General features: G+C 46.6%; 1 protein-coding gene and 2 long non-coding RNA genes across 4 annotated transcripts in view; 1 reads left to right on the top strand and 2 right to left on the bottom strand.

The window, feature by feature from the left end:
• The window catches only part of PDE10A (phosphodiesterase 10A), a 685,830-nt gene that overhangs the window by 583,804 nt on the left and 74,114 nt on the right, over positions 1-27,912 (bottom strand). The window lies entirely within an intron of this gene.
• On the bottom strand, positions 86-27,770 carry LOC116533470. The gene is made up of 3 exons (XR_004261310.1): positions 17,529-27,770; positions 12,954-12,957; positions 86-98 (listed from the first exon to the last, which is right to left on the bottom strand). It is a non-coding gene; the product is annotated as an uncharacterized LOC116533470 (long non-coding RNA).
• LOC116533472 lies at positions 1,495-1,876 on the top strand. The gene is made up of 3 exons (XR_004261311.1): positions 1,495-1,559; positions 1,644-1,735; positions 1,786-1,876. It is a non-coding gene; the product is annotated as an uncharacterized LOC116533472 (long non-coding RNA).

Below are 27,912 nucleotides of genomic sequence, written 5' to 3'. Positions count from 1 at the left end.
GAAGGCCACAAGATACAGACACAGATGCAGAGGACAGCCACGCTGCGAAGACGTGGGCAGAGAAACCACAAGCAGAGGACTGCCCGTGGCACCAGAAGCTGGGAGATGTGAGGAAGAACCTTCCGTGGGGGCTTTGGAGAGAACGCAGCCCTGTCCACACACACCTCGATCGCCAGCTTCTGGCCTCCACAAATGAGAGGGAACAGGTTTCTGATGCTTTAAGCCACCTGCTGCGGCCCTTTGTCACAGCAGCTCTGGGAAACGCATCACCCTTTTCACGAAGTCCTCACTCCACAAGACGGAGGTCGTCCTTCTCCCCGTCCCTGTCCTGGCTGTGCCACAGTCCTCTCAGCCTTGCCCAGCCTGCAGGAGCCCGAGTCCCGACCCCACCCTTGCATGCTCCTGCTCTCATTCATGTCTCCCCTGAGTTACCAAAATCTCCCGTTCCCACAGGTCCTAGAACGCTGCCTCTGAGAGCCTCAGCATCCTCAGCACTTTCATTCCAGGCTCCCTAGTCCTGTCGGCGGTGGAGATTGTGAACTGTCCTCCAGAGCCATCCTCCCTCTGTCCTGGCTTCTGGACACACAACCAGATGGCACAATCCTGCCCCCAGGGATCTCACTGAGTTTCTGCCACAGGAACAGACAGAAGCGTGATGTGTGCCATGCCCAGGCCTGCACACCTACCAGCTCCATCTGACTCCCCCAGCCGAGCCCCAGTATGGTAGAGACCCAGCTTCAACTGCAGAGGCAAAGGCCACACCCCACCTGGGCTGTGGTGAGAACAGGAGGGGAAGGACCTGGGCTTTGGTGACCCCCTGGCGCACAGCCGAGGCCCCCTAACACCTCCCGGACCTGCACTGCATCTTATTGGTGCTGTGCCCTTGTCGGGACTCTGTAGCAGCCATTTGACCTTTTCCTAGCTAATACAAGACAGATCGTTGTCCTATTAAACTATGAGATATCGAGGACAGACTCTATGACTGTCATTTTAGCAACTGAAACACCTAGCACAATGCTTTATATGTGATACATATTCAGTAATTTTTTTTTGAGACAGGGTCTCACTCTGTGGCCTAAGCTGGAGTGCAATGGCATGATCTCAGCTCAGTGCAACCTCCACCTCCTGGGTTCAAGTGATTCTCATGCCTCAGCCTCCAGAGCAGCTGGGATTGCAGGTGCCCACCACGGCAGGCAGCTAATTTTTGTATTTTTAGTAGACACAGGGTTTCACCATGTTGGCCAGGCTGGTTTTGAACTACTAACCTTAAGTGATCCACCCATCTCAGCCTCCCAAAGTGCTGGGATGACAGTGAGCCACTGCACCCAGCCTCAGTAAATATTTTTAAATGCCTGGAAAAGCATGAGAATCTTTACAGAGGAGACAGCCAACAAGAGACTTCATGGCCATGTTGAAGCACTCAGCAGGCTGTAGGGCAAAAATGTGGGCAATTCTTGTGGTTGCAGAATAGAATGAAATACGGAAAAGCAAAAGGAACTTCCTGGTGTCAAAGCCCTAAACAAACTGCCTGGAGAAAAGTGAACCTGCGGTGTCTGGAGGTGAACCGCGGGGTCTGGAGGTGAACCGTGGGGTTCAGAGGTGAACCGCAGTGTCTGGAGGTGAACCGCGGTGTCTGTCTGGAGGTGAACTGCAGTGTCTGGAGGTGAACCGCAGTGTCTGGAGGTGAACTGGGGTGTCAGGAGGTGAACTGCGGTGTCTGGAGGTGAACTGCGGTGTCTGGAGGTGAACCTGTGGTGTCGGGAGGTGAACCTGCAGTGTCGGGAGGTGAACCTGCGGTGTTTGGAGGTGAAACTGCGGAGCCGCAGTGTTTGGAAGTGCTCCGGTGGAAACAGTGGCCATGTGGCCAGGGTCCTGGCAGTGGAATTCACAAGCAGAGTTTAGAGGAGAGTTTCTGAGTGATCACAGACATTGAAGAGGCCCTTGTGTGAGACTTGAGGCTGAGACCCCTGGGGAGGGATGCTGTATGGGGAAAAAGAATTGGGAAGAAAGGACCTGAGGACTGAGTCTGGGAGTTTATGGGTGGAGGAGACAGGGAGGGCCTCAGGGAGGAGAATGAGAGCATCCCAAGTTCCAGGCACCTCTAAGGAGTGGAGTCCCTGGAAGGGAAGGGACAGCTGTGGCCCGCTGCTGAGGAGTCAGGAGTGGATTTGACCATGTGCTGATCTCAAGAGGAGCTGTTTTGTTGGGGGTATCACAGCAGGGGAGTGACAAGGACGAGACCCCCACCTGTGGGCTTCTTGCTTTGCTTCCTGCCCTGGAGTGGCCTGCTTATCTTGGAGTTCTGACGTGTCCTTTGGGAATCATGGCACACAGTGTAGGTGGGCTCAGGATGTGCCTGTGGGTGGCCTTTCTCCCCCAGTGAGACAGAGGATAGTGGCTTTATAGCACATCCCCAGAAGTCTCACAGTAGCTTCCGGAGGGCTTCACTTCCAGAAATGCGGCGCTTTCCTCCAGCTGCTTGGGCTAAAACCTTGCAGTCTTTCTTAACTCTTGCCTCTCACCTCATGCCCATCCAGGAGTAGAACCTGCCAGCTCTACCGCCATCAAGTGCCCAGTGCTGTCCACTGCCGGCCACTCCCTTAGTCCCTGTCACCCCCGCTCCTGCACCATGGCCAGGGCTCCTCTCTGTGCCCCTCCCACCTTGCCCTGGGGAGGCTCTACTCCGCCTCCACCCGCCATGAGCAGCCATCTGCTAGAAATGGGAGTCCAGTGTACTTCCTGCTGTGCCCAGCCCCCTCCGCTGCTGTCCATCTCCTTCACAGCGATAACCCAAGCTCTCACTGTTTTTACACTGAGAAGGTGGCTGCGGTTGATTCTGTAGCAACTTCTAGGACAGCAGAGCTCCGCCTTAGCCAGGATAGGAGCTCCTGACTGCCTGGGAATTAAGGGCACCACGCAGCACCTGCTATGGCCGGGCAAGGGAGCACAGCCTCGGGCCACGGTGCCAAGGTGCCAGGCACCACCCTTTAGGTCTCGGAGTTCACACTGGAACTCCAAGGTGAACAGGGCACTCCAGGGCACGGTGCACAGCAAGAAACCTGAAGACTGAGGATCTCTTCCTCGTCACTCCCCTGCTGTGATCCCACCATCAAAATAGCTCCTGTCAAGATCAGCATGTAGTCAAATCCAATCCTCACTCCTCAGCTGTATGCCACAGCTGTCCCTTCCCTCCCGGGAATCCCACACCGCGGGGGCACCTCACCTCTGGACGCTCTCATTCTCCTCCCTGGGACCCTCCCAAGCTCCCCCACCCGTAAACACTGGGCGGTGCCCACGCCCGGACTCAGGCCTCAGGCCATTCCTCTCTGTGCTTCCATGTAGCCTGGAGTTTCTGCAGGGCTTCCCCGGACCTGGCTGTTGCCTCCTCCCTGCTCCACCCCAGCCACTGCCTTCATCATACAGCCACGTGCTGCTGTCCCGATGGCAGCCTCAAGGTCTCTGTGTTTCCAGAAGGCTCTTCCTGCAGGTGTCTGCGTGCATCACTCTCCTGCTTCTTTGGGTCTCTTCTCAAAAGTTATCTGATCAAAAGGACTTCAGGGACCACATCAAGGCCTCCCAGCAGCTCCCGCCTTCACTTGTCTTTCCCAGGGATGCATTCCGTGGGGACAGGGATCTTGCTCATTTGTGCATCATTCCCTGGCATCCAGAAGAGGGTCTGGCACAACAATGAGACAAGCAACTTTTGTGGTACGAACACAAACATACTGGTTAATTTGGGGGACGATCCTCACTCAGAAATTGCCAGAACCTAGGTACTTTACTGGCCAACAATACTTCCCTTAGCAACTGACAGAAAAACTATTGTGATCATAATACTCCTTTCCACACTTTGACTAGAGTTGACATTTAATAATGATCAGCTCCATCACACTAATACTCAGCCATTGTTTTCACGTATTCCCTAAGTACTGACTGACAGCCGCTGGGCGGGAGGGTGGGCTGGGGGCTGGGACGCACCGTGGGGAATGGAGCCTGTCATTGCGCCTACCTGCCTTGGCCTCCAGGCTGGTGGGCAGAGAGATGCTTTGCAAAATTCACAAAAAGACGCTTATAATTACACATTCAGGTGAGTGCTCTGCAGAAGCAGCACAGGCCTCCGCAGGAATGAATGAACGCGGAATCCTTTGTAAAGAAGCCACATTCAATCTGAGCCCTGAAGGGAGGTGCCTGGGGCCTCAGAACTGTGACCGAAGCCATGCGCTCTCACCGGGCTGTACCAGTGCTGCGTCCGTCGGTTCATTCCTGGGCCGTCAGGAGCTCCTACCCTGGCTAAGGCAGAGCTCTGCCCTCCTGGGAGTTGCTACAGCATCAAATGCAGCCACCTTCTTGGTGTAAAAATAGCATCTCCCTCTGCTTACGGAGTTAGGTTGCTCAGCAACCTGTTTTTTCCTTTTTCCTTTTGAGTCTCCCCATACACTGATTTTCACTGGCCCTTTGGAGATCCGTCATGGAGGGCTGATTGGCCAGGGAAACCTGATGGATCCTGCTGCCGGGAGCCAAGGAGGCCGCAAGGCCAGGGGAGGGGGCCGGACTCCCACATGCTCACCACGGCCCTGCAGCCTCTGGGACACGTGGTGGGCCTTCCTGCCCCTTGCCCTGTGAGGGCGATGGGGGCTGAAAGAGAGGGGCAGGGAGGTGTGAAGGCCTCTCCAGTCAGATCACTCAAAAATAAAAACATCTGGCCTGGCATGGTGGCTCAGGGCTGTAATCCCAGCACTTTGGGAGGCCGAAGTGGGCAGATCACTTGAGGTCAGGTGTTCAAGACCAGCATAGCCAACATGGAGAAACCCTGTCTCTACTAAAAATACAAAAATTAGCCATGCATGGTGTCAGGCACCAGTATTCCCAGCTACTCCAGAGGCTGAGGTAGGAGAATAGCTTGAACCAGGAGACAGAGGTCACAGGGAGCTGAGATTGCCCCACTGCACTCCAGACTTGGTGAGAGAGAGAGACTGTCTCAAAAAAAGAAGAAGAAGAAGACACCAGACCTGTGGGCACACATGGTCTCTCTCTCTCTCCTTTGTCCCTCTCTGTCTCTGTCTCTGTGTCTCTGTCTCTGTCTCCATCTCTGTCTCCATCTCTGTCTCTGTCTCTCTCTCTGTCTCTGTCTCTATCTCTGTCTCTGTCTCTCTCTCTGTCTCTGTCTCCCTCTCTGTCTCCGTCTCCGTCTCTGTCTTTCTGTCTCTGTCTCCGTCACTGTCTCCTTCTCTGTCTCTTGCTTTGTCTCCAACCCCGATGTATACATACACCTAGTTATAAAGGAGAGATTGTAGTTGAACACCTTTCTTCCAAGCCCCTTGAGTATTCGTTATAATTGGTGGATAACAGAAAAAGGGTTACAGGACAAATCAGAGACAAAGTTTAGTTCTCCCTTCTCAGGCTTCAGCTCGAGGCTAAATTTAATAATCGATCTGTAAAGGAGAACTACAGGCTTCACATCGATCCAACACACTCTGGATACGTTATTGGATGCCACTGTGACGACTACACAGCAAAATGTACCGTGTTCCCTGAACTCACTGGACTGTTGATAACAGGCCCCTGTCGGAAACCGGAGCAAATCTGTGTTTAATATCAGACCTGGGCATTCTCTTGATGAGCTCAAGGCCCAGTTGTAGGTCACGGTCATGTGCACAGCCAATAGTAGGAGAGGGAGAGCCCGGGCTGCTCAGGACGGAACACGGAGCACTGCTGACAGCAGTACGTTCTCCCTCGGCCTCCATGTGGACTCATCCACCAAATTCTGCACCAACAAGCTCTGATGACTCCGCAGTGAAGCATTCACCCACTTGGAAGCCCCTCGTCTATCAGGACTCGACCCTGTTTCTGTGGCGTCCCCAGCTCCTGGCTGGATGCCAGGCAGGAACTCAGGGCTCCTTCAGTGCTAGCTGAACACACGAACCTCCATGCCACGCCGAAAAAAAAAGGATCCTTTCCTGTTATGCCCAGGTCCACACCAGCTATGTCTTCAATTCACTTTCTAGAGTTATTCACCTAAAATATTACCAATGACCATTCTCTCCTCTGTTTGAAAACAGCCAGTGGCTTGTGTGGCACAGAGAATAAAGTCCACGTCCTCCACAGTGGGTCTCGACTTGGCTCTCGTCCCTCACTCACACCCTCTTTGACACTCTCAGCTCCTCCTTTAGGACTTAGTTTGGAAAACCCCTCTCCCAGGAAGCCTCCGGGCTGCCTGTCTCCTCCCAGGGCGCCCTGCATAGGACATGGCACTTACTAGAGTGCATTAAGGGAAACCTTTTTGTTGCTATTCTCTGCCACATGGTGTGATTCTTCAGAGGGGAATTGCTTTTCTCATTTTCTTTGTCCCCATGACTAAGCCCAGCCCTGTCACATGAAATCATCCAGCAGACATGAGCTGATCTGATATGCATGGTTGAGGTCAGAGGATCCAGAGAAACTTATTCATTCTGTTGTCAAAGTTGCTTTTCAAGCAGTCCCAGTCCATTATTAACTACTGATCACCTTTGTTCGTACTTCATTTGTGTGAGCTGTAGGAAACAGTGATCAATAACCTTTCCAAACTGAATTAAAAACAAAGGTGGGTTCTGTATATGTGTGTACAATCTATACATAGGACCAGTGATCACATGGGCAGACCACACCTCTGCCTCACAAGCTCATGGCCTTCTGGGATCTCTGTTCACCTCATAACGACAGCACATCCACTCCTCTGGCCACAGCCCTTGTTTCTCAGAGATCTACAAACACATGCCATGATTTGAACCTGTGCTTCACGGGCTGGATAATATACGTGATGCTAAAATGAGCAGGCAGTAAGCCGGCTGCTGAGCAGTCAGTGCTCTCCTCTGTGTTTTTGGATTCAAGGTCAAATGATCAGTTGACTGTTTTTTTATCCCAATTGCTGGGTTGCTTTTGGCATCACACGCATAGATGGTGCATACTGAAATACTTTCTCTCTTTCCTCTGGTTGGTGTGCTGTGAGCTCCTGATACTTCCTCACAGAACCGGCTCTCTTCAGCATTCCTTATTTCAAAGGATGGTTATCTGTGGCAGAGCTGGCTGTCTGACCACAGGAATTTATGAGCCTGTCTACAGAAGGAAGGTCTAGGAAGTGGCTACCCACCAGCGATGATATCTTTCCTCCCCATCCTTTCCATTCTGGGTGTGGCCCATGGGTTGTTCTTACCAGTGGAATGTCAGGGGAGGTATCAGCATTGTTGCCGGACCAAGACTGAAGGGCATACATGTCTTCTCCACACTCTTCAGCCTTCCACCGTCTGGACACAGGTAACAGTGAGTCCCTGGAGAAGGCAAGGCTGCAGAAGAAAGGGCCTGGGTCCATGAGGGAAAGCTGCCCAGACCAGGAACACATATTTTATACTGTTATGTGAACCGGAAGTAACTTCTGTTGTGTTCAGCCATTTATATGTGGCCTATTTGTTACAGCAGCCCACATTACTGTTACTGACACTACCAAATTGAGCAAGAGAGAAACACAAAAGTCACTCCTGACACTTTTTCCTCATCTACTACATTTAACTCTTTGTCAAGTCCTGTGGCTTTACTTCCTAAGTAAAATGGAGGTATGATAAAGGAGAGCAATGGGATGTTGGTAAGTTAGGTGGGGTTGAGTTTTTTTGTAAGGAGTTTGAATTTTTATTCCTCTGCATTAGGAGCTCATTGGAGAATATTACTTAATGGTGTTTCATATGGTTTCAGTTTTTAATCAATTTTCTCTGCCTGCCCTGACTACACTGTAGTGGAACATGGAAGGAGGCTCATTTGGTTAGAAGCTGAACTAGGTTAGTACTAGTGAAGATGGAGGGAAGTAGATGAATTTAGGATCTCTTTTGGAAGTAAAGTTGACAGAACTTCTTTAGGGTTTGAGTGTGATGGCTACTGGGAAGTGAGAAGTCAATAATAACAGAGTTCTGGTTGGAGTTTGGTGCCACATATTGAGACTGGGAGACAGAAGAGACAATTGGAGGAAGGCAAATAAGACTTCTCCTTTGGACACGTTTAGTTGGAGGTTTCAATAAGACATCCACGTGCACAGGCCCAGGAAACTGAGGTATAATAGACTGCTACTCGTTGGAAGTTGGAAGGATAAAAGGTGGAGATAACATTTGGGAAACGTTTTCATAAAGATGGCGATTAAAGTCATTACTTTGGATGAGATCACCTGGGGAGAAAGTATAGATACAAACAAAGGCTGAGTACTCCAACATTTAGCAACAGAGAAGATGGAGAACAGCCAGGAGGAAAGAGGAGGATGAGAAGTCCCAGGAGCCAAGGGAAGAGGGTGCTTTAGGGCGCAAGCAGTCACCTGTGCAAAAAAAAGAGGGCATCAAGGAGAGGGCAGAGAAATGGTCCCTGGGTTCAGCAAGGCGGAGGCCACTGGGGACCATAACAAGGATGGTTTCATTGGAGTGGAGAGATGGAAGCCTGGTTGCAATGGGCCAAGGAGAGAATCTCTGCTGAGGAAGTGGAGATGGAAACACTGGCTTCAAGGCAAGCAGAGAAGTAGGGCAGCAACTGGAGAGAATTACAGGATGTGGGAGCGTGGTTATACCAAAGAAGAAAGACAGGAGAGAACTTTTAAAGGGAATAACTGGTGGTATAGGAAAGGGGAAGGTAATGTGAAGACAAAGCTCTTTGAGAAAAGAGAGGGGATACAGTCTGAAGCACCGAGGGAGGGGCTGGCCTGAGTTGGGACGAGGCCACTGCCACTGCCTCTGCCGTTCGGGAAGGGAGATGCGGAGACCTCCAGGGTCTTGATGGGCCTTCGCTGGGAAAGAGACAAGGAAGGCTCTATGGTTGATCCTATTTTTGCAATAAACAATGAAGAGAGGTCATTAGCCAAGAGTAAAAAGAAACTTAAGATCAACTCATACATGAAAGTAATACCTAATTTCTTAGACTATAATCACTAACTTTAATTTTTCAAAATAAAGTCTTGCTCAATATTTTTTCTCTCTTAATGATGCAATTTTTCTCCTAATTTGGGTCAAATCTTTCTAAGGAGACTTTCCTAGGCACCAGGTTTCTTTGGAGGGCAAGGATCTCCTATGCTTTAGATTGTTAAACAAACAAATGTAAACATAAGAAAAGAAATATTCCTTTTATATTTTTCATTTCTCCAAGTTAGAATGTCTCAATTTCCATCAATGTCACTTACTGTTTTGTTTTTACTTTTTACTACATTTGTGCATAACCATGGAATCTTACCCAGAAAGATTCAAACCCAGTATGAGTCATGTTCAACTCTCCTCTTTTACAGCAGCAGAAAATTGGTTACATTCAAAGACTTTTACTGAATCATGTCTACCAAAAGTAATTTGCCTACTAATTAATGGATTTGAGTTTTCTTTGTTATTTTAGCTCTTGTGTCATATTTGCCTAAGTTCTTTTACCATTTTTAGATATTTCATGTCTGTCATGATTTAGTCACTATGTGCTTTTGTGTAATAGAATATGTTCCTTACCGCATACAAGGAGACATCATGCCACTTCCCAGTGTCCAGATGACCGTAGATGCAGATGTTTGTGAAGAATTGTTAGGCAGACCCAAAGCCATTCAACCACATAAAGTGATTTCTTCAATTTTACAAAAGTAATGATATTTTCATACCAAAACCTTACTGATTTCAACCAATTCAGGAAATTTACTTCAAATGTTGAAGAGATAAATTTTTATATCATAAATAAAAATTTTTTATACTTATGTCTACAAAGTCTATGCAGAGGGTGCTTGAATTAGCAGATATGATTAAATTGTTATTCCTAGCCTAAGTTTATATACATGAAATTAAAAACAAGTCAACCCTTAAAAATCTTAGTCTTTTGCATATATTATTTAATAATCATTAAGAATTGTCAATATTAATTTCACTAACAAGCACTTTTTGTTAATTGATAACACAGTTATATTTGTAAAGAGTCTAAAACACATATGTATATACATATATGCATTTAAAGATTAAAAATACATATGTTTATATACTTTAAATAGTCAATTACATGGTAATTTAAAAAATTATTTTCTTTTTCTCTAATTTTCTGCAGTAAGCATATGATACTTTATCAATTGAAAAAAAAAAGCCTCAAAGAGTGGGAGTGACTACTAAACACTTGTGAGTGCTAAATGGTTCATAAAATCCAAATATGAACAGTTTTTGGCCTGGAGCTGGAAAGACTGCATGTAACCAATGACAGCACATGGAGTTTTCCGAATGTCGGGGTTTTCAAAACAGACCGGTAATAACCTTACCTAGTACTAGACACAGATCTAGTAATGAAAGTAATAGTATAGGTACTTGTAATTCAGAAAAGATGTGTTATTTTATAAAACAATTTTTCTCCTTTATTCCTTTTTACCTTCCTTTTTCCCTTCCCTCCCTCCCTGCCTTCCTTCATCTTTCTTTCCTCCTCCTTTCTCTCCCTCCTTCCCTCCCTTAAAAAAATCAATGGAAGATCCTTTCCTCCTTGCCTCCTTCCTTCCTCCCTCCTTCTTTCCCTTCTTCCCTCCTTCCCTCTTTTCTCTCTCCCTTCCTCCCTCCTCCCTCCCTCCCTCCCTCCTTCTTTCTCTCCTTCCCTCCTTCCTTCCTTCATTCCCCACATGAGACTGGTGGCAAAGACAGTCATCTTGGAACACTGAACTCTTGCAGAGGAGCTTAAAGTCATGTAAGACAATTTTTTTGTCATAAAGTACTTTGGCCAGTACTGCCCCAAGGGCACAGTGGAAAGGAGGAATCTGCCCGTTAGACTTTGCCAGCATAAAACCATTTCACACTCTTCCCAGCCTTCTGTGAACTCACACCCTGAGATCCCTTCTCCCTTCTCTACCACTCGCCTTCTGTAGGGACCTGTCCTAGGACCCATGGTGCCGGAGCCACTTGAATGACAGTGGTTATGCTCTTGGCCTTCAAGGTCATGTAGAACAATGTTTTTCAAACTCTAGATCTCAAACCAATAGCCATGAAATTAACTTGGTGGGTCCCAAGCTGGATTTTTTATAATGAAATGATAACTAATGGCTTCAGAAAGTCAGATCAGGACAAAGCAAAGTGAAAGAATGGAAAGAGCGGGAAGGTGAGGTGGAGAGAACATCTGGGAAGGGGTCCTCCGACAGATGCCAGAAAATGCACACATGGGGAGGAAAAGGAACCCGCAGAACAGAGAAAGCCTGGGATAGGAGAGGTGCCTAGGAAAGAGAACACTTAGCTGCATAAAGGTCAGATCCTTTTCCTTAGGATCAGGAGCTCTAAGAGGCACGGAGGGAGCTGAGTCCCTGTGCTGCCCAGACCTCAGTGCCGCCGCGGCTCCTGGGATCCAGCAAGTAGGAGGAACAAAGCAGCCCGCAGCAAGGGCGGATGCCTCAGACCAGCGATGGGCCTCCCTGCAGAGGTGCAGAAAGGAGCGTGGAACCGCCCAGAGCAGCATGGGCCGGGGGCTGAGGCTGCGTCCTGAGCAGCAGGGATGAGGCCTGAGGCCATGCCTGGGCACCTCTGGCTCTGCAAAATAGTCTGTTCAGAGGCAGAGAGAAAACGGTAGTCAGCTCTGTAGAGAGACCAGGCTTCAGTCACCGCTACTTAAACCAACAAAGGGACTGACACAAAACTACACCTCAAGCCTTAGGACCACACTGGAAACCCAGAGCAGAGGGTGGACTTTCCACAGGTGTCGTGCCGGCGTCACGCCTGAAACTGAGGAATATGTTTCCGAACACCCAGAGGAACCTCTTATTTCAGCAAATGCTTGGGAGAGGAGGAGCAAGAACACTTTGAAAAGTAAGCTTAAGTTGTGAAGCCCCATAATAGCCTTCACAGAACTTATTTGGAGGAAGCAGAGGGGATGGAAATGAGGCCACAGGGAGCAGTGGGGCTCTGTTCCTGTGCGCAGAGGGCCAGGGAGGCCGTCGTGCAGGGCGCCACACATCCGGGAGGGCCGGGGAGGCCGTCGTGCAGGGCGCCACACATCCGGGAGGGCCGGGGAGGCCGCCGTGCAGGGCGCCACACATCCGGGAGGGCCGGGGAGGCCGCAGTTCAGGGCGCCTCACATCCGGGAAGGCCGGGGAGGCCGCCGTCAAGGCGCCTCACATCCGGGAGGGCGAGGGAGGCTGCTCTGCAGGATGCCTCACATCCGGGAGGGGCGGGGAGGCCGCCGTGCAGGGCGCCACACATCCGGGAGGGCCGGGGAGGCTGCTCTGCAGGACGCCTCACATCCGGGAAGGACGGAAGAAAGCGCCCCGTAAAGGAGGCAGTCCATAAACAGCACCCACAATGGCAGCCTCAAATGTCCTGGCCTACCGTTGGGTTGCAGAAACATGGAGAAAAGAGAGAGGGGTTGTAAGGAATCGCAGAGGCCTCGATTTTGCTTGGGAGTTGCTCATTCTTAATGTGGGTTCCATTCACAGCAGCAGAGCTCACCAAAGAGAACCCACATTCAACCCAGCACGGGGCCGGGAGCCTCGAACGCACAGGCGCGTGCAGTGACACCCCAGCACGGCTAGTGAAAGCCGGAGGTGCCCCTCCCAGTCCGTGTCCTGTCGCCAGAGGCGGGGGGCACCTCAGACGCCGCTTCTGCAGAGGGAAGGCAGCCTGCCGAGACAGACCTCCTCCCGGAACGTGGAGACTCCGGCGCCCCAGTTCCTGAACGGGAGGCGTCCGCGCTGAGTCGTCCGTCCTCGGGGTGTTTTCCATGGCGCCTGGAGCAGCTGAGACCAGAAAGTGCTCTGTGGTGGATGTCCTGACTTCTCACCCGCCGCCGTCCTGCACCCACCCCGCGCTGTCCGCCGCAGCCTGCGACTTAGGGACGCCACAGAAGGGGGCCGCCGCCTGCTGGAAACGCGGCTTTTCCTTAGAAAGCAGTTGTCTGCATTGCGGGTGGATCCACAGTTTGGGTTTGGGCTCCTGTGTCCAAAATGGCAATGAAGGTCTGGAAAAAGTCACTTCTCTGTAGAAAGCTGTGTCTTGATAATTCGTGGAAATGTGGAAACAAATGGAACACAAAAGTCAAAGTTGGTTTAATCCAGTTTTAGAGGAATTGAAGGCGCCACGTCCGTCCAGGGAAAAGGACCTGGGACGCGGGTGTGGAAGAGCCTGGCTGTACACGCTCCCAGGGCCCCGAGAGCAGGGAAGCAGACAGGCTGCGAAGCCACCTTGCGGTTTCGGGTGCTGGCAACGGGAGCCACTTAGATAAGAAATTCTATCAAGTGGCAGCACATTTGTATAGTGCTCGCCTTGTTAGTTGCTGTCCGTTGGACTTGGACGCCGTAAACAGGAGGTACTATAGAAAATGGCTTCCAGGTTTTATGTATATTATAGGGCTGCAGGATAATAATTGGAGCAATGACCTGATATGTCACAGAGGTGGCTGGGAGTGGCATTAACAAGACACTTACAGCAGGTTTTGAGGGATGTAACTGGCCGCCCCGTGGCTTCCAAGTGGAAGCATCAGAAAGCAGTTGTTCCTCCCCAGGTGGTGCCGGGCCAGCCAGGCAGCTTCTCACCTGCTCCTCTGGCATTGCACAAAGGTTTCCCACGGGTGGAGACAGTGCCTCGTCTGGCTTCTCGCTGAGCTCAGAGCCAAATGCGTTAGACAGCCTTCGTGGCCTGTGCGTGTTCGTCTCCCAAGCTCATCTTGACAAATCTCCCCTCACTCGCTTTTCTCTTACCACCCCCAACTCTCTGGGGTCCCACCAAACCCAAACTTCTCCAAAAGGCTCCTTTGCCCTTCCTTCCTTCCTCCCTCCCTCCTTCCCTCCTTCCTTCCCTCCCTCCTTCCCTCCTTCCTTCCTTCCTTCCTTCCTTCCTTCCTTCCCTCAGTGCCCTCTCCCTAAGTATCTGTAAGGCTTGTTCCCACATCAAACACTTGCTGCCATCACTCAATATATTTTTTAAAACAGATGCAGCTTGTTTATTTTCTCTTTTCTCATCTAGAATGCAAGGCTCAGGGACTTTCTAATTTGTTCTTTGTTGTATCCCCAATGCCTAGATTAGTGCCTGGCATAAATTAGATGCTCAATAGACATGTGGCATGAATGATGCAATGTGATGACATGGAGCAATCATATCTGGGTGTGGAGACATAGAGATGGGGCCCGCCAGTGGTAAGCAGGACTCAAGAGAGCGCTGAGGCTTTAGTGATTTAATAAGATGCTGGTGACAAAGTAGACAAGATGGCCGGAAAACTCAGGCAGTCAGAAAACAGTGACTGGGTCTGTTTACATTCCACCTCCCTCCCTGACGAACAGATGGGAATGTTGTGATGGCTCATCAGATAGTCAAACTGCATCTAAATAAATTGCTGACAAATCTGCTAGGTACAGTGCTTTCTGTTTGGAAAATTCACAAGGCAACTCATATATATAGTGCCGTGCCAGTTTAAAAACAATACTGCCAGGATAAAAACTATATTTGAAAGTTGCTTTTAATAACATCTTGGGGGTGTTAAAAGCAAGATTTTTTTAAAAGCCTAATTTAGTTCTACAAAGGGGGTACAGCTTTAGCTCCTAGTAAAATGAATTTATTTCCTCAATTTCTCCATTTCCACGCCACCCTCAATATGCTATAAAATCCTATAACTAAACTGGAGTTAAAAATGCAAACAAAATTTCCAAAGTGTGTGAATAAAATCTGATGTGTATTTAGAGTGTTGTACTTTGCAAAGCCAATGAGAAAGAACGTTGACTTTGGAATCAAGCCCACCTGGGTTTGAATTGCGGCTCAGCTTCATCGCAGCTATCCTAGCTATTCTGAGTCATGGTTTCAGCATCTGAACAGCGGACATCCTGATATGCACCGTCAGAGGTACAATGGGAATGGGATGGTAAGCACTGGGACTGGCATAGTGAGTATTTAATAGAGTGCCCAGCACACAGCCCATGCTCCCAAGTGGCAGCTAACAATCCATACTTCACAGGTACAAAAAACAATACAATACAAAAAACAGCTTAACTAATCCTGATGCTGAGAAAAAATTTCTAAGAATCACAGTGCTATGTTTAGTTTGGTGCAAAAGTAATTGTGGTTTTTGCCATTACTTTTGCACCAACCTAATAATACAACTTAACAATGATCATGACTTAAAAAAATCCAAAACATCAACATGAGTAATCAACAAACACTTCTCCAAAATAATGCTTTTTATTAATACTAGTAGTGGAGAACATTAGAAACTATATACTGCCTTGTTCTGTGAGTATTTACACAAAGGGCTACATTCCTAAAATGGCGCGCAAAGACGTTGTTACAAAACTCCAAAGAAGTTTCTCAAAATTGCAAAATTAAAAACCAAATTTTAAATAAAGAACGTCGGAGCCACAGAACTCCCCCAAACAAATTATGTAACTATTTTGTTCTAGTGATGAGGAACTTGAAAGCCAACTTTCATCTGGTCATACAGGCAATTCTTGAAGGGCCACTCCTCACTGCTAATCCAGTTCACTCCCATCCACACTGTAGCTAGGGCAGCCACTAAAACAGAGAAGGATAAGCCACCGAAAAGGGCAGCACATCCTTCAACACGAGGCCTTGCCCCACCTCCATTCCCTGACATCAGCATTTCTGCATTTCAGTCATTCCGTGGATATGGATGGCCCACCAGTTTCCAAGAGCTGACCCCAGGCGTCTCTGTGTCCAAGACCCTTGGCTTGCCTTCCAGGCCTACCCCCAAGAGGGACTGAAGCACCTGCAGACACACACCAGAGGAGCACAGAGCCAATGCCCAAAAGGCCCTGGAGAGGGCGCATTTCCAGGGTACTGTAGGGAGGAAGCTTTTCAGGGCCAGGAAGTGTGTGTTTTCCTCTGGGAGACAACTGCCCTTCACCTTCCATTCATTACCAGGTGGACATGAATAACATAGAGAGGGAAGTGCATATATATATATATATATGTATCTTTCCATCTGTATCTGTCTATTCATCTATCTATTATCCATCATCTATTTATCATCTATCAATCATCTATCATCTTTCTATCATATAGTCTATCATCTGTCTATATCATCTCTCTATCATCTATCCATCTATCATCTGTCTACACACACGCACATACACGCATGCACACACCCACATATATACACACGCAGGCATTCAGTTGACCTCACTAATTATGGTTCACGTTTGTGAAGGCATCTACTCACGAAACGTATCGGTGACTCCCATGTTAACACTCGGAGTGTTGTGCTTGTTTCTGAGCGTGTGCAGGGAGGGAAAGAGTCTAAGTCTCGATGGGAGTGTTTCCAGCTGACAGTGGACAAGGCAACACACCACATTCTTGTTTCAGCCCGTCCTGTAAATTTGTCCTTTCTGCAGTCTGCACAGCGCTACTGTTTGTGCATTTTTGTGGCTTTCATGGTTGATTTTTCTACCTGCAGTGGCCCCAAGCATGGCACTGAAGTGCTGTCAGGTGTCACAAATCATGAGACTGCTGTGATGTGCCTTATGGAGAAAGCAGGTGTTGAAGGAACTGTGTTCAAGCTTGAGCGTTGGGGCTTTTGGTGGTGAGTTTGATGTGAGTGAACCAACAGGACAAATTAAATAAGATGCCTTTAAATCGAAATACACAAAAAACAAGGCTATATATTACTCAGTGGATAAAAATGTCAGCAGAGGGTCACAGGAAGCTAACCCTGTACATCCAGTACAAGCAACTGTTTAGTATTGCCTAATTCAGTGTACGTGGCAACTTTACAAAACAACTACCTCGAATAACAAGAATCACCTGTGTAAATATGTCCATGTATATGTACAGGTTGAACATCTCTAATTTGAAAGTCCCAAATGTTCTAAAATTGGAAAGATTTTGAGCACTGTTACAACGCTGCAAGTAGAGAATTCCACACCTGACCTCAAGTGATGGGTGTGCAAGATTATCTAAAATATTACAGAAAACCACCTTGAGGTATGTACATGGAATATATATGAAAGGTAAGTAAATGTCATGTTCAGACTTGGATCCCAACCTCAAGACATCTCATTATATATATGCAAATATTCTAAGATCTGAAAAAAATCTGAAATCCTAGACATTTCTGGTCCCAGGCATGTTGAATAAGAGACACTCAACTTGTATACACACAAACACACACACACACACTCATCCCTCAGTATTTGAGGGAGTTCCAGGACCTCCTACAGATACCAAAATCCTCAGTTGTTCAAGTCCCTGCTATAAAATGGCATAGGGTTTGCATATAGCCTACACACATCCTCCTGTGTACTTTGAATCATCTCTAGATTAGTTGTAATACCTAACACAATGTAAATGCTATATAAATAGTTATTACACTATATTTAAATTTCATACTGTCTTCATGTTGTAGTGTTATTTTTTTTAAAATATATTCAGTCCAAGGTTACTTAAATCCAAGTATGCAGGACTGGCGTATACGAACCTGACTTCACACACACACATCTATGCATGTATGAACACACAAACACACATGGGAGGACACGGCGTGTGGCTTGGGTCACAGTTTCCTGAAGGGAGACTCTCATGATTCAGTAACCTGTGGAGTGAAACCAGGAGACGGGCGGTGACGGCCAAAAGAACCACAGCAAGGACGTGCATAAACCAGTCATCGGTGCCTTGAAGTCAAGGTCACACAGGTGGGAGCCCTGCCATCCAGCATATCTATGCTTCCTGCAGTTTTGCAAAGAGATTTTGTATCTTTCTCATGACAACTCTGACTTCATGAGGCCTGCACAAGTTCCAGGACATAAAGGTTTCTTTAAAGCAGCTAAAGGGTCATGTTTTTCCAAAAATTTCCGTATTCTAAATATCTTAAGTGTCACAAATCATTCGTCTCCAAACAGTTTATATTAACAAACTTTAAATACTAATATTTTAATCAAAACACCCACCCCCTACATATACATCTCCTTTGGCTTGCAGTACAGAAAAAAGGGAGCATTTCCAACTGTCAACATTTTGAAGCTGTGTTATCATACAGCTTTGCTGTTCCCATAGCAACACGCTCCATTGCCTAGGTGATGGTGATCTTATGATGTCACCAATGAGCTAAACTAACTTAGAAGACACGCAGACATTTCCCCCTGGGTACACCCACATCTTAAAGTCACCATCCAAGACGTATAGGGTTAATGTACCAAAGTGTAGTTCATTGGGTGTTGTGAGCACATTTCATAAACATAATTCAGGGGCTCGCCTGTGATGACATCGTTCATCTTCACAAGGTTTATGGATACCAGCCAAGTTGCTCCTCACATTATCCCTTGGAGAGTTTTCCTAGCTGCAGAACAGACACCAAAACAAAGGCACAACCACTTGGGGGGGCATGCCGCAGCTGTACAAAGCTGTGAAGGGGAGGGACCAACGGAAGTGTCCAGGGATGTTGTCACCAACTCAGAATGGGTCACTCTGGCAAGAGTGGATGAGATTTGTGAACCATCCTGGGGCAGTCTTCCTTTCCAAAACCGAGTGATTGCTAAAATGCAGGAAGATTCGCCCATTTCAGTTTCCTTCTGTCAATGTTCCAGTCACTTTGCCATCTCATAAATGAAGATGTCACACATGATATGTGGAAGAGATAGTGACAGAAGTGTGGGGTGTATTAAAGTACATTTAAGATCAGAAACTTAACATTGGAAAGGGGATTCCGGCCCCATATTCTCTCCCAATTCCTCTCACAACTGGTCTGTTTGAGTGACAGGTATGGTACAGGATGTTTCTATAGCAAAAGTGAAATGTACAAGGTGGGATACTACTCAGTGGGTTTCAAGGCACAGAAACACTGTCCCACGCATATTTTGCTTCCAAAATCATCAAATAGCATTTAGGCACTTTGTAATTAACCCAAAGGGGGCTTTCAACAAATAGCATGCATGGAGCTCTAACTTGCAAATGTGCAATTAGAGTGTATCCAAACCAATTTTCTTTTATGAATGGAAAATGTGTCACCCAACTGCTTGTGTACAACCAGAAGTGTGATAACGTGGCTCACTGGCCCTGTCCAAATATCAGATTGGACAAGTTCAAGGCTGGTGCTGGGGGACAAGGTGACAGAGTCCCTTTCCTCAAATTGTAATGATTTTTTAAAAACTGAACAGAAGTGATTTGAACATAAGACCAAAAAATAAAATAAAATCTTAAAACCTGATACAGACCACATAGTTCACACGAATGATATAATGAACCGTTACAGATCACGGAGGGCTACACAGTGTGTGGAGGGGGAGGCTGTTGCACCTGCTGTCACCTGCCACAATGCAGCCCATAGTCTCTCTACACCAGAGAGGCAGTAACGCAGCAGGTCAGGGGAAGGGTGTAGGCTCCTCCCCAGCCAGGAGCGGAGCTGGGTCTCTGCATCACTGCCTTCCATGCTGTCTGTTTCTAGTGACCAGAAGAGCCAGCAAAGACCCAGTAGAGCCAGTGAGCACCCCTAGACATTGAACACAAAATCAGAACCACACAAGGCTCTGTCATTTGACCTTGATCTGGGGTCCTCTGCTTTTGCTTTCCAAAGAGCCAAGAGAATTGCTACAAAATCATGGCCACGTATGTGCACACCTTAAGGCTTTTCTAATTCCCTGCTTTTTCTGACACATCACTCAGGATTCTTCAACTACGGGGTTTGAACATGGGATCAACTTTGACATTTTGATTATTAGTGCTTTTACTTCTTATTTTTGGTTATGCTTCTCAAACAACCAAAGTCTGAGTCTAAAGTGTTATGAATCCACCAGGAAAAGAAACTTTGATATGGAGGTATTCCTCAAAATACTAACTGCAACCATGTCATTAGGTCTAGATATGCACTTTAAATTTAGATGTAAACAATAGCAATCAATGAGTAATTGCACTGGCACAAGGTGGCCGCATTAACATTGCTATGGGAACATTAATTTCAGAGTGTTTAATGATTCCATTTTCAATATTCTTTAAAAACGTTGTCAGCGATTGTCAGAACGGCTGCCAGTTCCTAATTTGCAATCTGTTGATCCAAACATGTTTCAGCGAAACCTGACAGTACCAAAAGGTAAAATGCCTGTCAGCATCATGAAACTTCATGACCTAATTCCAAGTTTGATTCCACACGCTCTTCTCGGCTATTACTGGATCAGTAAGAACCCAGATCAGGGACCAGAACTGAAGGTCAGCCCTTACTGCGGCTGCGCTTTACGGGACAACACTAGCACCAGACCTAACCACAGAAGCGCAAAGAGAACAGCTCCGCTGATCCCTGCTGCCGTCTTCTCCAATGCGGAGCCAGCTCCACATGCATGCTAAACTTTCACATACTTCGTCTATTGATTGATTGTGCTGCTGCATGGTCCAGTCAAAAGACTGTAAATAGAAATAAAGAAAACAAAGCAAAAAATGGATTCCTTTTGGTCTTCAGCAATGACTAACAATTCTCTCTTTTATGTGGTGGTCACACTTGCTCTGTGGGATAAGGGACCCCTTATTGTCTTTAGAGCAAATGAAACACCATGCCCTCTGGTCACCCCCTTTCCACCATATGGAGCATGCTCTCCCTTGCCCAGGCCCTGTGCTGGTGGGGTTTTCTGAGTTGGAGTCAGCAGAATACCCAATAAAAAGTGGTTTAAATTGCTGGAATTCCATGTTTCTTGTAAGACCTGTTGGGATTGAGTAGTTCCAGGATTGGTTATCTCAGAAGCTAAAAAATGTCAGAGCCCCAGGTCAGCTTTTCTGAAATTCCTTTGGATTTCCTTCCACAGTGGCAACAGGGAGCAGGCACTGCCAGCTCCACACTCACTCCCGCCCACATGCAGACCCGAGGAGCAAGAGGGAGGTTCGCTGCTCCTGAACCTCTTTGCATTTTAAAGAAAACCCTTCCCCAGGTGCCCCCAGCAGACATCTCATCTGCTCCGAGGCCAGGGCCGAGCCACAGGCCCACACTGGACTCACTGCCTCAACAGCGTGGCCACAGCTGACTTAGAGCAATTAGGACTCAATCCCAACTAGAAGGCGCACATCACCTCCATCCTCCAGCAGATATGGGACCCAAGTTGGACAGGGTTGGGACCTTGCAGGGGAAAGACCCAGGCAGAGAGAATGGTGGGGAAATTGTGCACTCCAGGCACCCTGCAAATGCCCGCTCCTCAGGGGTGCCCCAATGGATTCCTTACTTCTAAGTCAGAAACAGGACAAATTTAGGGAAAAGACGTTGGCCTCTACAAGGGCAGATGAGTGTACTATCTAGCTCTCTAAAGTGGTCAAAAGAGAAAATAAAAGAAGGAAAAAAGGCAGCCTGGTGCTTTGTGCAGCAGAGTCCACTGGAGGCTGGGGAGTGGTGAGTCCGGACCCCGGGAGCACCCCAGGCCAGGCTTTCCCCAATGCCCCTGCATCAAGCTCACCCCATCCTGCAGGCCTAGCTCAGCCGCCAACTCCTATTCTGCATCCCAGAGCCCCTCATGGGTTCTCTGAGCCAGTGACACTTGATGGCCTCTGACTCTTTTCTTGCTGAGGCCCCGAGTGCAGGGCCGTGGACTCCCATGTTCCTCCTGCTGCCCAGCCACTGCAGTGCCACAAATGATCGATAAATATGGGATGTCCACTAAAATCAATTCTCTTAATATTCCAGAGGGGAAACTAATTCTGTAACTCAACAATTCCAGGGTGATTTAAAAAAAATAGAGTAAATTTGATATCTCGTTTAGAAACTGTAGGAATTTCTTGACCACAACGGTCTCATCATGTATAGAATTCTCTAGAAGGTTACAACAAACATGGATGCATTTTTGTTTTGTTTTAACAGACTTTATTTTTTAAGAGCCAGGTTGACAGTAAAACTGAGTGGAAAGGACAAAGATTTTTCACAGGTGCCCTCCCTCTCCAGAGTGTATTCTGAAATTATCACAGTGTTTGAAAATATGGGTAATGTAAATAAAATACACATTTTCTGACTTTAAAGACAGTTAACATTATATTTGCCTTATTTTAAAACCAGAATATACTGTAAACCACCATTTAATTTATATGGAATTGAGATTTAATGCTGCTGGTACTTAAATGGTTGTAAAGGTGTGCCAGAAATTCTTCTCTGCAAACAATAATTATTTAAGCAGCCAACAGTTCCACTGAGATTTACAACTATTTTCATAGAATTGCTTGAGAGACAAACTGATTTTTCTACTGAAGTTATTACCTTTTGAAAACAGAATTTGATATTGCCGTTTTATATATGTACCTATAATAGCACATAAGGCACATTCGTTTACATTCTTGGAACCAATTTGGCTGTGTTTTCAGATATCAGAAACACATTTCCAAGAAAAATGCCCAAACAGACCTCGTTTCTCCTGCGCGGGTTTCACCTCTGGGGCAGAAGTAGGTGAAGCCCTCTTCCTCGCGAGGGTGTCAGTGTGGACCCCTGGAAAGTTAATACTACTAGCAAATGGCACAAACTTTCAGACAGTCTTTGCGGATGTGTTTGTGACCTGGTGATGAGCTGCGGAGAACTGTTTGTAATGGCAGATGATGGGAAATCTGCTCTCACCAAATGGTGAAAGCATAAATGCAAATCACATTTTTCTGGGGAGGACTTTGCACTCACAGACTCAGTACACTGTCAGGGTGTAAAAGCTCATTCTATTCTTGAAAAAGCAAAGAGAAGATAAAAGAGTTCCTGAATCTTCCATATTTACCTATGTCATGATTAAATCTTTCTCTTCCAGTTGTCTTCATCAATAAGCTAAGCTGGTCTGATGCCTTCACGGAATTCTTCTGAGATGGCAAGTGGATCACCTGGTCCTTGTCCTGCCACCATTTCCCATTACAAATATGATGTCTGCCCACCAAAAGTAGGAATGAAAGCACTGTCTCTTTGGGCAGGGCACCCTGTGTGGCCTCATGGAGCCCACCACGTGGGGACCAGGCATGCAGGCACTACATGTCATATGCATACATACTCAGGCCTGAGCTGCCCCAGCCCACCTCCACCTGGGGATAACCTTGTGGCTTACTTCATAGCAAGTCTTGGTATTCCACAGACCACATTTCTCCTGTCAGCCCGGTCTTTCCACCCTCTAGACCAGGGTCAGCAAATTTTTTCTGTTAAGGCCAAGTAGTGAATCGTTTAGGCTTTACACAAAACACAAAGTCTCTGCTGTATCCTCCTTCCTGTTCTTGTTCTTCCTCCTCCTCCTCTTTGCCTTTCTTTTTCTATTTACAGCCCTTTGAGCTTGTAAGACCATTCTGAGTTCGTGGCCTGTGCAGAAACAGGCTATGGCCTGGATGAGCCTGCTGTCTGCAGTTTGCCAACCCAAGCAAACCATATGAATTTATCTTTTGCAATCCTGTTTTAAGAGCTGTAATTATTTAGTTGCTCTTTATTCTAATCTTCCCAACTTTCTCTGAACTTTATTGTGTACATAAAAGCAAACATAAAGCTCCACTAGAAATCAGACAGAGCAGAGCGTGCCCTTCATGGTCATTTTCAGGTGCATTCTGTTAATGAGAATACCTCACTGGTGCCCCCCCTTCATGTTCCTTAGAGTCTCTGATTTTTTAAGGGTATGGCTTATGCCATTTCATATCGTTAGACACATTCTAGTCACCCTAAATCCCTACAGTACTCTAGAATAGTCAGCAAACTACTGCTTCCTTACTGGCTGTTTTATTAAGAAAGTTATATTAAATGCAGCCACTATCTGGTTCCAATTTTTTTTGGATACATATTTCTGTGGTTGCTTTTGCTCTAAAATGGAGAGCTGACTATTTACAGTGGAAACTGTTGGCCCATAATTACTAAAAACTTTCTGCTGGTCCTTTACAGAACCCTGATCAAAACTACGAAGTATGATCAAAGACATTCATTTAGTGTATTATCCACTTTACAAAACTATACTTTATCTACCTTCACTCAGGAGTTCTTGCCCTTATTCCTTCTTTCAAAAATTTGAAGTGATCATCTTCTACATGTGTAGCACTTTGTTAATCTGGAGAAAGAAATATGACGTAGCGAAAAGGACCCAGTTATCTTTAAGAATGAGACCATTGATCTTATCCTGTGACATAAATACTTTGAGTGACAATCAAGATGCTTATCTTCCAAACGTGGGCTTACACACACACACACACACACACACACACACACACACATGCACATGCACAAACACACCCCTACCTGCTTACTAGACATTTCAGGACAAATATTAAAGTCAGCAATGAGCCATACTTAACTATTTTGAAACTGATGAGAAAATTGTGATATTTTCACTGCTTCTTTCTGTTGCCCATACCCCCTTGGTATCTTTCTACCTGGATCTTTCTATTTTTTCCTGAAATGCTATTATTTGTTAGTTCATTTACTTGCTTTACTCTGAATAACACACTAGACTATATTCCATGGGTTAGCGATTTTATCTTCTACCACCATATCTCCATTACTTGTGCCTGGACCACAGCGGATACTCAATAAACAGTAGTTAAATACATTCATTCTTACGACACAAAAACCACCCTCTCTGATCTCTGTGTGATCTCCTCCAAAATTTGTTTGGAGGAAAGAATCTTAAGTGCTCACAAAAATGTGAAAATACTGTAAAGACTCATTTTGTCATGGCTCCAAAGGCCTTGACTCCTGATATGCACCCAGGCCCCAGAAACAGAGGGAGCTTGCTGAGGGACGGAAGGGCTGAATGAGCCACCTGCCGACCCTCATGTCTGTGTATCCAAGTGGCGTGGGATTACGAATTTCCCCAGCGCCAGCCATACCCCCGGCTGTGTTGTGGATCATCTCCCACAAATGGGAGTGCAAAGCCAGAGTCACTAGGTTTCAGCTGCCAGCAGACTGCATAGAAACAGACTTTACTTAGGAGGAATGTGCATCCTAGATGGCCCGTTTGAAGGGAACCGAGAAAACAACCGTTGGTGATGGTGGTGGTTTATTTATTCAGGAAATATTTATCACACACATGGGCAAGGACATCAGGGAACAAAAATGACAATGATCCCTGCCCTTGTGGAACTCACGTTCTAGAGACTGAGAGTAAGGCCAGATAATAAACAATAATGTCATAAATTTTAGGATCACTTGCTGTGTTAGAAGATGATACATGCTATGGATAAAAGAACAGGAGAAGGGAGACCAGGAGCGCCAGGGATACAGGCTGAGGTTTACACAGGCCAGGCCAGCTAAGCTCGTGCAGAAGGGGAGCATTTGGGCACAGATTGAAAGGAGTGAGGCAGTGATACCCGCAAAGGGGCGGTTCCAGGCAAAGGGAAGATCCTATGCGATGGCCTGAGACGACAGAGGGCTTGGTGCGTTCCAGGATGAGCATGGAAACCCTCTGCCATCACAGTGAGCCCAGGGAAGAATTGCAGGACGTGGTGCAGAGAGGCAGGGCTACACCACGCAGGGCCTTGTAGGCCCTTGAAAGAGACTTTGGCCTTCCCTTTGAGAGAGACAGGCAGCACTGCCGAGCTCTGAGCTGAGGAGTGAAATCCAACTAATGTCATGAGTGGATCGCTGCTGCCACTGCTGGGATCAGACTGCAGGGTAGAACTGTCGGCCGGTTGAGAGGAGCACGCCGGGCTCGTGTGGTCGGTGGAACAGATCAGGCTAGGTAGCCGTGGAAGTAGTGAGACATGAGAGGACTCTAGATATATCCCGAAGATTATTGGGGCCATAGGATTTTCTGAATAGATCAGATATTGCATGTGACAGAAAGAAAGGAGTCAAAGATAACCTCAAGATTTTTGGGCTGTGCAATGGAAAGCATGGAATCGCCATTGGCTGAGATAAAGAAAAAATACAGCTTCCCAGTATCACTGAGGAAGTTTGGTCTTGATTGCCATCAGAGTGCTGCAAGACAGCAGGACTCCTGTGGCCACCCCAACCCCTCAGCTGCACACAGAGTCTAATGGGTGGGCAGGGTCACCCCATCAAAGCCAGACCTTCCCTCATAGCCAAAGCGGTCCAAGCACAGCTGAGGTGCGCAGCAGACGGCTCTTGCTGGTGCTACTTGGCTGAGGTTGCATATCTTAAAATTAAGAAGCAAAACAATTACCAAAGGGCTGTTTAATACTTTGGTAGTTGAGATATTCATATGTAAAGTGACTCATTTCCTTTTTTCAGAAAAACTGGGACAATCTGTTTGCTCTCCAACTGGTCAGACAATGACCCTAGTTTTTAATAATAACAAAACTCCTCAGGGTGGCATTCTGAAAAAGTACGTGGGAGGTTATGAGAATGTAAAGGTTAACCTTAAGTAACCCAGACTACTCCCATGAGCTCTGCACGTGAGTCAGAGTCAGAAAGAAAAGGACAGCGCTGTCAATATGTAGATAGGTCTGCTCACAAATGTTTTCTCAGTCTGGAAAACGTTCGGTTGAGTCTACTGAGTGGCTAACAAAAGGGTTTCTGTCAGGGTTGCATGCATAGAGAGTCTAAGCCACCTGCCGGGGGTTCCCTCCTCTCCATGATCTCATTTTGTGAAGTGAGGATCCCAGCGAATCACAAAGACTACACAGAGAATGATTTTACCTCCAAGCTCTGAGATTAATGTAGGTCAAAGCAGATACCTTCCAGAAAGCAAAATAAGGAAACACCCTAACCCACTGAAATGGGTACTATTAACAAAGCACTCTAAGGTGGAGCAAGGAAACCAGGATGCTTTGCTAAAGCTCTGTGAGATGGGAGCAGAGATGAACAATGCAAACAAAAATGGCTTTTGCTCCTAATTAGGATGTCACAAACTGATGTGTCTTTTTATATGGTTGGACAAAAATATTACACAAAAGTAAAGGGCTTGCTTTTATCAACATAGTTACTGACCAATGCTGAGCATAACCATCCCTGGAAAATAGACTTTCGAAGTACAAACAATTTCTTAAAACAAAACTGCATGTCTGCTAGAAAGAGAACTAAGCCTGTTCCAGATGTTCAGAGCAGTGACCACATCGTGACAGGTGGCAAAGTCCTGCTAGAGAGATATGTGTACCATTGATAGCATCGTCGATATGTAGATATGTTTGCTCATAAATATTTTTAAGACAGAGCCATGAGCAATGCCAATGGTTGGGCTGCGGCGGAGCCCCCTCCTTAGTTCGGTGGCAGCCAGAGAAGGCTCCTGGCTATGGAGGTGATGGAACAGTCAGAGCATGTGAGTCCTTCATAAGGAGTGTTTGCACTGGCAGCCTTCTTAACAAGAGGATCTGTTGCTGTTTAGAATGCTTTTACAAAATTTTCCCAGTCAACATGGGAAGACGCTCAGGAAACAGTTATGTAATTTGGGATTATATTCCTAGTATATGATTATTACCACTTTAAAATTAACTTTTTTTTAAATTGCACAAATTTAACTGGAAATTTGTGCCAATTCATTTTTCAGAGAAAACATAAAATTCAGTCTACCCTTGAAAGTGATTTTTAGTTCTCAAACTAGAGCTTTAGAAAGAATAAGAGCAGCTCACATGTGTAATCCCAACACTTTGGGAAGCAAAGACAGGAGGATTACTTGAGGCTAGGAGTTCAAGACCAGCCTGGGCAACATAGCAAGACCTCACCTCTAAAACAACAACAATAATAACACCACAAAACCTTAACTAGTTCTAGATACAATGTATGCTATTCCATAATGAACATCCAGATTGGATAGAAGATCTCCCTCTGTGTATACAACTCATTGTTTCCATGTTGGATAGAAGATCTTCCTCTGTGGTACAATTCATGGTTTCCATCTTGCATAGCAGATCTCCCTCTGTGGTACAATTCATGGTTACCAAGTTGGATAGAGATCTCCCTCTTTGGTACAATTCACTATTTCCATGTCAGAGATAAAACCTCCCTCTGTGTGTACAATTCATGGTTACCATATTGGATGGAAGATCTCCCTCTGTGGTACAATTCACTATCTCCATGTCAGATAGAAAATATCCCTCTGTGTGTACAATTCATGGTTTCCATGTCAGATAGAAC

Source organism: Sapajus apella, unplaced genomic scaffold (assembly GCF_009761245.1).
Source record: "Sapajus apella isolate SASKATOON/1434 unplaced genomic scaffold, GSC_monkey_1.0 scaffold82, whole genome shotgun sequence".
In the NCBI taxonomy this organism is placed as follows: domain Eukaryota; kingdom Metazoa; phylum Chordata; class Mammalia; order Primates; family Cebidae; genus Sapajus; species Sapajus apella.
This window is presented reverse-complemented; position numbering and strand designations above follow the sequence as displayed.